The sequence below is a fragment of the Bos indicus genome, chromosome 3 (genome assembly GCF_029378745.1).
Source record: "Bos indicus isolate NIAB-ARS_2022 breed Sahiwal x Tharparkar chromosome 3, NIAB-ARS_B.indTharparkar_mat_pri_1.0, whole genome shotgun sequence".
Taxonomy (NCBI): domain Eukaryota; kingdom Metazoa; phylum Chordata; class Mammalia; order Artiodactyla; family Bovidae; genus Bos; species Bos indicus.
Genome location: NC_091762.1, coordinates 18,272,231 through 18,282,058, shown reverse-complemented (window position 1 = coordinate 18,282,058; position 9,828 = coordinate 18,272,231).

The window sequence follows — 9,828 nt, the reverse complement described above, 5'->3', positions numbered from 1 at the left end:
GTTAAACCGAGTAGCTGAATGAATAAATGCATGCATTGAAGAATTAATGAGTCAGCATCACTGATATTGCCACCATCATTCCTTCAATCTATATTACTATAGAAATATTTTTTTAATTGCTCCAGCCCCAGGGGACATACATATCTAAAATATATGTATAGTCTATCTGAAGTTGAAATTCACTTGGGGACCTTGTATTTCTATTTGCTAAATCAGACAACTCTACCATAGACACTTGCCTTTTTGTGATGTAAGTCATGCAATTTTATGTTTGGAAGCTCATAGTCTCATTTTCCCCAAAGATTTCACTTTTTTTTTAATTTTAATTTTTAATTGGAGGATAATTTCTTTATGATGTTGGTTTCTGCCATACAATGTGAATCAACCATAATTATACATATATCCTCTTCCTCTTGAACCTTGCTGCCACCTCCCTCATCCCACCCCTTTAGGTTGTCACAGAACACTGGGTTCAGTTCCGGTGTTATACGGCAACTTGTACTAGAGATCTATTTTATATATGGCAATGTATATGTTTCAATGCTACCCTCTCAATTCTTCTCATCCTCTCTTTCCCTCACTGTTTCCACAAATCTGTTCTCTATGTCTGTATCTCTATTCCTGCCCCGGAAATAGGTTCATTAGTAGTATTTTTTCTAGATTCCATATGTATGTGTTAATATATGATATTGGTTTTTCTCTTTCTGACTAACTTCACTCTGTAACAGTTTCTAGGTTCATTCACTTCAGTGGACTCAAATTCATTCCTTTTCACAGGTGAATAATATTCCATTGTGTATATGAATATGTACCACAATTTCTCCCTTTGTATTTATATTTTATTATTTTATTTATTTATCTTTTGACTGTGCTGGGTCTTTGCTGATGCATGGACTGCTTTCTAGCTGCAATGCACAGGCCTCTCATTGTGATGGCTTCTCTTATTGCAGAGCACAGGCTCTATGGCCCAAGGGTTCAGTAGTTGTGGTTTCTGGGCTCTACACACAGACTCAATTGTTGTAGTGCATGGGCTTAGCTGCTCTGCTGTGTGTGGGGTCTTCCAGGACCAGGGACCAAACCAATGTCTCCTGCATTGGCAGGTGGATTCTTGACCACTGAGCCATGAGGGAAGCCCTGTACCACAACTTCTTTATCCATTCACCAGCTGATGGATATCAAGGTTGCTTCTATGTCCTGGCTATTATAAATAGAGCTGCAATGAACACTGTCTCCCATTGGTTTCTATATGCAGCTTTTTCTGTGGAGTGAGAAGGTAAAAACTTTGAAAAGTGGTGCCTCCTAACTTTTTTTTAAGTGCCTCCTTTCTATGCTCTTATCCTGTGCTTACATCAAAGCCCTTATCACACTGTATTACAGATGTCTGTTCATTTATGTATTTTCCTTATTAGACAGTAAGCTCCTTGAGGACAGAAGCTATGAGTAGCTGTTTACAGAATGTTTGTTGTGTGGATGGATGATGACTGATCTTAATTCAATTCTAGGAATCTGATGGGTAATCTGTAAATACTTGGGAGTGACCTGGATTTAATAAGCTCCACTTGATGAACTAAGACCGTATCCATTTAGCATAGGACATTTGAGATAATTACTACTAGCAGGGAAGATTTGAAAGAAGTAGTCATCACCAAGAAGAATATAATATTTCCTTGGATTACAGGTCAGCCTCCAGTGAACATGTCAGCCTGAATGACTGTGTTTCCAAGATGCTTGGGGAAGATGCCTGACTCAGGTTCAAGGAAAGGTTGTCCCTAAAGAAATTATAGAGGGTATCCTGTATGGCAGGGAGGTTGGATCTCAAGAAGCTTGTGAGTCCATGCTCCATGAATGTGATTTAGTTGTCACCAAGGCTTAAGGATATATCTCTACTTATGTATGCATGTGTATGTATGTGATATCTATCTTGATTGATAGACATCTTACAATATATATGCAAATGTACATACAGAAGCAAATATATATATATACATATATAATTTTTATTGAAATATAATTCACATACCATACAGTTCATCCACAGAAAGTGTACAATTCAGTGTTTTTTTGTATGTTCACAGAGCTATGTAGTTATCTAATTTTAGAATGTTTTCACTACCCCAAAACAAAATTCTGTAGCTATTAGCTGTTACATCTCATCCCCTTGAGCCCCACTTTCTGTCTCTACAGATTTTCCTCATCTGAAAGTTTCATATAAATGGAATTTTATGGTATGTGATCTTTTGTGACTGGCTTCATTCACCCAGCAGAATGTTTTCAAGGTTTATTCATGTTGTAGCATGTATCAAAATTCAACACCTTGATACGGCCAATTAATACTCCATTGTATCTGCACACCACAAGTGTTTATCCATTCATCATTTGGACACTTGAGCTGTTTATGCCTTGTGGCTACTGTGAACAATTCCATTATGAAACATTTATGTATACATTTTTTGAGTGGATGGTTTCATTTTGTTTGGAGGGATTTTCACTTTGCTAGGAGTGAGGGGGTTGGTGGATCATGTAGTAAGTAACTCTAGGTTTAAGTTTTGAAGCACTGCCAAATTGCTTTTCACAGTAACTGTACCATATACATTCCCTCCAGCAATGTGTTGAGGATTCCAATTTCTATGTATCCTCCTCAACACTTGTTACTGCTTATCCTTTTTTTATTATAGTCATGCTAGTGGGTGTGAAGTGGTATGTCATTATGGTTTTGATTTGCATTTCCTTAATGACTAATGATGTTGAGCATTTTTTCATGTGCTTAACTGCCATTACTATATTTTCTTTGGAGAAATATCTATTTAGATCCATTATTTATTTTTAAATTGCCACATCTTTTTATCTTTTATCTTTCAGTTATAAATGTTCCTTACACATTCTAGATAAAAGTCCCTTTTCAGATATATAATTTACAAATACTTTCCTTCATTTGGTAGGTCAGCTTTTCACATTTGCAACATAAAAGGTTTTAAAATTTTTATGAAGCTCAATTTATCTATTTTAAAAATTTTGTCTAAATTTTGCTTTTGATGTTGTATCTAAGAAACCACTTAAATAAAGTCAAGTCAAGAAGATTTACTCCTATGTTCACTTCTAGGAGTTTTATCATTTAAGCTCTTACACTTAGGTTTTGATCTATTTTGAATTAACTTTTCCATATGATATGAAGAATTATATATCCCTTGATATCAGAAGGGGACTGATTCTAGGACTCCCTCTGAAACCACAAGATGCTCAGGTCCCTTATCTTTTAATCGAATGTGCATTATTTGTACATAATCTACACACATCCTCCTGTATACTTTAAATCATCTCCAGATTACTTATAATTAATGAAATATAAACATCATGTAAATAATTGTCAGCACACAGTAAATTTGTGTTGATTTTTGAAACTTGCTGATCATTTAAAAATATTCTTGATCTGGGATTGGTTGACTCCACGAATGAGTAATCTGTGGATATGAAAAGCCAGCCATGTTTTAATCTTAATTTCACCTATAAATTCTTATGAGCAATCCATAAGACTTTATTATATAATTTTTTCATCTTTCTATGAACTGACACTATCTTCAAAGCTTTATATTTATTTGTCTCTTTCTATGAAAGAAGCACAAGCTGGAATCAAGATTGCTGGGAGAAATATCAATAACCTCAGATATGCTGATGACACCACCCTTATGGCAGAAAGCAAAGAGGAACTAAAACGCCTCTTGATGAAAGTGAAAGTGGAGAGTAAAAAAGTTGGGTTAAAGCTCAACATTCAGAAAACTAAGATCATGGCATCTGGTCCCATCACTTCATGGCAAATAGATGGGGAAACAGTGGAAACAGTGTCTGACTTTATTTTTCTGGGCTCCAAAATCACTGCAGATGGTGACTGCAGCCATGAAATAAAAGACGCTTACTCCTTGGAAGGAAAGTTATGACCAATCTAGATGTTAAAAAGCAGAGACATTGCTTTGCCAACAAAGGTCTGTCTAGTCAAGGCTATGGTTTTTCCAGTGGTCATGTATGGATGTGAGAGTTGGACTGTGAAGAAAGCTGAGGGCCGAAGAATTGATGGTTTTGAACTGTGGTGTTAGAAAAGACTCTTGAGAGTCCCTTGGACTGCAAGGAGATCCAACCAGTCCATTCTGAAGGAGATCAGCCCTGGGAGTTCATTGGAAGGACTGATGTTGAAGCTGAAACTCCAATACTTTGGCCACCTCATGCGAAGAGTTGACTCATTCGAAAAGACTCTGATGCTGGGAGGGACTGGGGGCAAGAGGACAAGGGGATGACAGAGGATGAAATGGCTGGATGGCATCACTGACTCGATGGACATGAGTTTGGGTAAACTCTGGGAGTTGGTTGATGGACAGGGAGGCCTTGCGTGCCGTGACTTATGAGATCACAGAGTCGGACACGACTGAGTGACTGAAATGAACTGATTGTTGTTCTAGGACAATCAGTTTTATCTTAGCTTCTCTCACTCTCTTTTTTTAACTCTTATCAGTTCAGTTCAGTTGCTTAGTCATGTCGACTTTTTGTGACCCCATGGACCACAGCACGCCAGGCTTCCCTGTCCTTCACCAACTCCCGGAGCTTACTCAAACTCATGTCCATTGAGTCGGTGATGCCATCCAGCCATCTAATCCTCTGTTGTCCCCTTCTCCTCCTGCCTTCAGTCTTTCCCAGCATCAGGGTCTTTTCCAATGAGTCAGTTCTTCACATCAGGTGGCCAAAGTATTGGAGTTTCAGTTTCAGCATCAGTCTTTCCAATGAACTCCCAGGACTGATCTCCTTTAGGATGGACTGGTTGGATCTCTTTGCAGTCCAAGGGACTCTCAAGAATCTTCTCCAACACCACAATTCAAAAGCATCAATTCTTTAGTGGTCAGCTTTCTTTATAGTCCAACTCTCACATCCATATGTGACTACTGGAAAAATCATAGCTTTGACTAGATGGACCTTTGTTGGAAAAGTAATGTCTCTGCTTTTTAATATGCTGTCGAGGTTGGTCATAACTTTTCTTCCAAGGAGCAAGCATCTCAATTTCATGGCTGCAGTCACCATCCAAAGTGATTTTGGAGCCCAAGAAAATAAAGTCTGTCACTATTTCCATTGTTTCCCCAACTATTTACCATGCTGTGATGGGACCACATGCCATGATCTTAGTTTTTTGAATGTTGAGTTTTCAGCCAGCTTTTTCACTTTCCTTTTTCACTTTCATCAGGAGGCTTTTCAGTTCCTCTTCAGTTCCTTCCAGAAGGATGGTGTTATCTGCATATCTGAGGTTATTGATATTTCTCCAAGCAATCTTGATTCCAGCTTGTCTAACTCTATAATTTGAGCCTAATATTAGGACTAGAAATAACTTCAGAGTTTACAAAGTCCAACTGAGACCCAAATAATATAAGTAACTTTGCTGGAGGCCACACAACTTTTCATGTCTTCTCTGTGTTAATAAAAGAGATTTATAAAGAATAAAAAAGTTTTACAGTAATAAAGTAACTTCAAGTTTAAATTTAAGCTAAGAAAAAAGTATATACATATAAATACAGTATCAAGACTAAACTGGAAGGTAATTTATCTTTAAAACCTGCAGCACATAAATAATTCAAACATAAAAAGTTAAATATCTTCATATTAATCAGTGAAATTTCATCTTAAATCTAGTCATGATATTCCTACAGAATCCTTTCCTGGTATTATTAGAAATCTAACTCTTTTAATTGGCTTCTGGTGCTTATTACTAGACTGATTTTCATCAGTTCAGTTCAGTTCAGTCACTCAGTCATGTCTGAGTCTTTGCGACCCCATGAACTGCAGCACGCCAGGGCTCCCTTTCCATCACCAACTCCCGGAGTCCAGCGAAACTCATGTCCATCGAGTCAATGATGCCACCCAACCATCTCATCCTCTGTCGTCCCCTTCTCCTCTTGCCCTCAATCTTTCCCACCATCAGGGTCTTTTCCAATGAGTCAGCTCTTCACATCAGATGGCCAAAGTATTGGAGTTTCAACTTTAATATCAGTCCTTCCAATGAACACCCAGGACTGATCTCCTTTAGGATGGACTAGTTGGATGTCCTTGCAGTCTAAGGGAATCTCAAGTCTTCTCCAACACCACAGTTCAAAACCATCAATTCTTTGGTGCTCAGCTTTCTTCATAGTCCAACTCTCACATCCATACATGACCACTGGAAAAACCATAGCCTTGACTAGACAGGCCTTTGTTGACAAAGTAATGTCTCCACTTTTTAATATGCTATCTAGGTTGGTCATAACTTTCCTTCCAAGGAGTAAGTGTCTTTTAATTTCATTGCTACAATCACCATCTTCAGTGATTTTGGAGCCCAGAAAAATAAAGTCTGACACTGTTACCACTATTTCCCCATCTATCTGCCATGAAAGGATGGGACTGGATGCTATGATCTTAGTTTTCTGAATGTTGAGCTTTAACCCAACTTTTTCACTCTCCTCTTTCACTTTCATCAAGAGGCTCTTTAGTTCTTCTTCACTTTCTGCCATAAGGGTGGTGTCATCTGCATATCTGAGGTTATTGATATTTCTCCCAGCAATCTTGATTCCAGCTTGTGCTTCCTCCAGCCCAGCGTTTCTCATGATGTACTCTGCATATAAGTTAAATAAGCAGGGTGACAATATACAGCCTTGACATACTCCTTTTCCTATTTGGAACCAGTCTGTTGTTCCATGTCCAATTCTAACTGTTGCTTCCTGGCCTGCATATAGGTTTCTCAAGAGGTAGGTCAGGTGGTCTGGTATTCCCATCTCTTTCAGAATTTTCCACAGTTTATTGTGATCCACACAGTCAAAGGCTTTGGCATAGTCAATAAAGCAGGAATAGATGTTTTTCTGGAACTCTCTTGCTTTTTTGATGATCCAGCAGATGTTGGCAATTTGATCTCTGGTTCCTCTGCCTTTTCTAAATCCAGCTTGAACATCTGGAAGTTCACATATTGCTGAAGCCTGGCTTGGAGAATTTTGAGCATTACTTTACTAGCGTGTGAGATGAGTGCAATTGTGCAGTAGTTTGAGCATTCTCTGGCATTGCCTTTCTTTGGGATTGGAATGAAAACTGACCTTTTCCAGTCCTGTGGCCACTGCTGAGTTTTCCAAATTTGCTGGCATATTGAGTGCAGCACTTTCACAGTGTCATCTTTCAGGATTTGAAATAGCCCAGCTGGAATTCCATCACCTCCACTAGCTTTGTTTGTAATGATGCTTTCTAAGGCCCACTTGACTTCACATTCCAGGATGTCTGGCTCTAGGTGAGTGATCACACCATCATGATTATCTGAGTTGTGAAGATCTTTTTTGTACAGTTCTTCTATGTATTCTTTCCACCTCTTCTTAATATCTTCTGCTTTTGTTAGGTCCATACCATTTCTATCCTTTATAAAGCCCATCTTTGCATGAAATGTTCCCTTGGTATCTCTAATTTTCTTGAAGAGATCTCTAGTCTTTCCCATTCTATTGTTTTCCTCCATTTCTTTGCATTGATACCTGAAAAAGGCTTTCTTATCTCTCCTTGCTATTCTTTGGAACTCTGCATTCAAATGGGCATATCTTTCCTTTTCTCCATTCCTTTTTGCTTCCTGTCTTTTTACAGCTATTTGTAAGGCCTCCCCAGACAGCCATTTTGCTTTTTTGCATTTCTTTTTCTTGGGGATGGTCTTGATCCCTGTCTCCTGTACAAAATCATGAACCTCCATCCATCATTCTTCAGGAACTCTGTCTATCAGATCTAGTTCTTTAAATCTATTTCTCACTTCCACTGTATAGTCATAAGGGATTTGATTTAGGTCATACCTGAATGGTCTAGTGGTTTTCTCCCCTTTCCTCAATTTCAGTCTGAATTTGGCAATAAGGAGTTCATGATCCGAGCCACAGTCAGCTCCCGGTCTTTGCTGACTGTATAGAGCTTGTCCATCTTTGGCTGCAAAGAATATAATCAGTCTGATTTTGGTGTCGACCATCTGATGACGTCCATGTGTAGAGTCTCCTCTTGTGTTGTTGGAAGAGGGTATTTGCTATGACCAGTGCATTCTCTTGGCAGAACTCTATTTGCCTTTGCCCTGCTTCTTTCTGTACTCCAAAGCCAAATTTGCCCATTACTCCAGGTGTTTCTTGACTTCCTACTTTTGTATTCCAGTCCCCTATAATGAAAAGGACATTTTTGGGGGGTGTTAGTTCCAGAAGGTCTTGTAGGTCTTCATAGAACTGTTCAACTTCAGCTTCTTCAGTGTTACTGGTCAGGGCATAGACTTGAATTACCGTGATATTGAATGGTTTGCCTTGGAAACAAACAGAGATCATTCTGTCGTTTTTGAGATTGCATCCAAGTACTGCCTTTCAGACTTTTTTGTTGACTATGATGGCTACTCCATTTCTTCTAAGGGATTCCTGCCCACAGTAGTAGATGTAATGGTCATCTGAGTTAAATTCACCCATTCCAGTCCATCTGAGTTCACTGATTCCTAGAATGTTGATGTTCACTCTTGTCATCTCCTGTTTGACCACTTCCAATTTGCCTTGATTCATGGACCTGACATTCCAGGTTCCTATGCAATATTGCTCTTTACAGCATCAAATCTTGCTTCTATCACCAGTTCCATCCACAAATGGGTATTGTTTTTGCTTTGGCTCCATCCCTTCATTCTTTCTGAAGTTATTTCTCCACTGATCTCCAGTAGCATATTGGGCACCTACTGACCTGGGGAGTTCATCTTTCAGTGTCCTATCTTTTTGCCTTTTCATACTGTTCATGGGGTTCTCAAGGAAAGAACTGATTTTCATAATGTCATTCAAAACATTTGGTGGCCACCTTCTAGGAGCCTGGCTTTCTGCTAGGTGCAGTCTTCTGCTACCAGGATGTTCATCATTTAATGAAGATATGAGACATATCAGCAAAGAAGTGCAATGCTTGTAGATTCTATAAAAGAAGGCAATTCAGGGCCCCCAAATGGCTCATTTTACCTGGGTTGGTGGTGAGAATACAGCCAAGTAAAACGGATAGAGACATTGGTATTTGAGCTAAATGTGATGAAGTTATTAGTAGACATTTGACATACAAGGCAAAGAGGAGTGGGTGAAGGGGGGGGGGGCAGAAGAGAGTGCTCTGAGCAGAGGAAAGAATTTGGATAAAAGGCAGTGAAATGAGGCACCAGACTATATTGGGAGCAATTGTGAGGAACTGGCTATAGCTGAAGCCTTCTCAATAACCAAAGACAGATTGGCATTTGATATATCCTTGCCACTGAGCTGGCAAGGATATATTGATAACCCAATGATGCTATATTGGTAACATTCTGTGAGGCTGAGGGTCTGCTTAAGCAGGACTCTCAATTCAACAGTATAATGACTGTCTGAGAGATTATTACCATTTAAAGTAGTTGGTTTAGTTCTGCCCTAGACTCTGAATATCATTTTGTGATGGTAACAGTGTTGCAAGATAATAAGTAGACTTTCAGAAGCCCCAAATTCTCTGCACAAGCAGATGCATAAGTTACCTAGCATAGATTCTGCCAATGAAACATACATAGATTACTATTCACTGAGCAACCTTATTAAATTTGCAAAATGTGGAAAAAAAAAAAAAACTTAGAGCAGAGATATAGCTCCACTTTATGTCCTACTCCCTTGTTTCTATGCATCCCTCATCTGAATATTTCCAACAGAAAAAGCAAGAGAGTTCCAGAAAAACATCTATTTCTGCTTTATCAACTATGCCAAAGTCTTTGACTGTGTGGACCACCACAAACTCTGGAAAATTCTTAAAAAGATGAGAATATCAGGCCACCTGACTTGCCTCCTGAGA